Genomic DNA, 1,594 nt, shown 5'->3' with positions numbered 1-1,594 from the left:
ATGAAATCTTGGTAAAAGGCCTTTGCCTACTTCATATCACTGTAAATACCTATGCCCTGCTCCTAGCATAGTGAGTTAGAGTTATATCTTAAGTTGTAACATAAGCAAGTTTTGGCAGATGTGTGACCTGGACTTCTGTTTTTATAATGTGTTAAATGGACATCAGTGGTAGAGATTAGAAGATCACCTAACATTGTGTCTAGCGGCATTTCTCAAACTGTAATGTAAGGATCACCTTAGGATGCTGACTCAGTGGGTCTGGGATAGACCCTTGAACTTGCATTTCTAAGAAGCTCCCAAGTTATGTGGATGTGGCTTGTCCAGGAACCACATTTAAAGTAGCAAGAGAGTACAGCACATGCTTGTTACTCAATAAATATTTGTTGACTGAGTCCTCTTCTGTCCTAACACCCAGAAATGTGAAACTTCCTGTAGAGACACACCCTCCCCCTTGTACTCTGTGTTAGATGGTGAGGAATTTTTACTTTCTCAGAAGCTACCTCTGTGGGACTATTGTGATTTACATACTTCCACCCCCTTCCTGATATTCTGCCCACGTGGAGGCAGGACCCAGGGTTGTTTTCCATATAGGCAACATTGCTGTGTGCACTCTGATCTAGTCACCTTTTCCAAGCCCAATCTGGTGTAATTAACAGTCTGCCCAGTGTGCCCCACTGGGGCTGTAAGTCAGATCATAGACAAGGCCAAGAGGGAAACAAGAGGCCCCTTCTGCAAGACCTATTCTCCTCAGAGCGACAGCCCCTTCCCTCCTCTGTGGTAGGGAGTTACTAGAGCAATAAATTGGTTCACAAAGCTTATTAACAAACCAAAAAATAAAAATCAAGTCACATGAGAACTCCAACACAGAGGTACCTTAAATTGAGCAAGAATTAAAAGTTAAACAAGCTCACTGCAGACACCCAAGACTCTAAGATGGCATCAGTCATACCAGTGAAGGAGAAGCAGCTCACAGATGTCCTCCTAGGAGAGCTGCTGAACTGGATACTGATGTGGGATTTCACCCCTAAAGGCATTGCTGGAGCGTTTCAAAAAGGTTACTACTAATATTACAACAAGCATGTCAATGTAAAAAAGGGAGCATCGCTCGGATTTCTATAGTGCTGGCAGTTAACCTGCTTTTCAACTGCTGCCTTTCTTACAAGGAGCTGAAACATGAGTGGCTATGCAAGTGCCACTGAAGTGGGCCCAGTGTGAAGGGCACACTCTGCATTCCTGAACAGGACCTTTGCCTGACACCCCTGAATCCTTTTGTATTTGAATTGAGAATTACCACTCAATAAAAGATGACTGGTACATGAAAAAAAAAAAAAATAAAGTTAACCAGACTAGTGTCTTGAGAAATCTTTTGCCTGGTTTTCCCTTTCAAAAAAGTGTTTGCCTGTTGAGCTACAACAAAAATACCTCATAAATTAAAATCTCAACCTTGGTCGTTTGGAGTGGATATTGTCCTTAAAGTAGGATCAAAAGCCAAGTCGGAAATTGGTTGAAATACGTATATTGAAATATTCTTTTGGAATGAACTAGGCATGTTTTGGAGAGATAACAATGTTAGTTTTATTGTATGAAATCATGT

At 41.5% G+C, this 1,594-nt stretch overlaps 1 pseudogene; it reads left to right on the top strand.

The window, feature by feature from the left end:
• Nucleotides 1-816: 816 nt before the first annotated feature.
• LOC113269744 (ATP synthase subunit f, mitochondrial-like) lies at nucleotides 817-1,199 on the top strand (annotated as a pseudogene).
• Nucleotides 1,200-1,594: the final 395 nt, after the last annotated feature.

Source organism: Ursus arctos, unplaced genomic scaffold (assembly GCF_023065955.2).
Source record: "Ursus arctos isolate Adak ecotype North America unplaced genomic scaffold, UrsArc2.0 scaffold_36, whole genome shotgun sequence".
Classification (NCBI taxonomy): domain Eukaryota; kingdom Metazoa; phylum Chordata; class Mammalia; order Carnivora; family Ursidae; genus Ursus; species Ursus arctos.
This window is presented reverse-complemented; position numbering and strand designations above follow the sequence as displayed.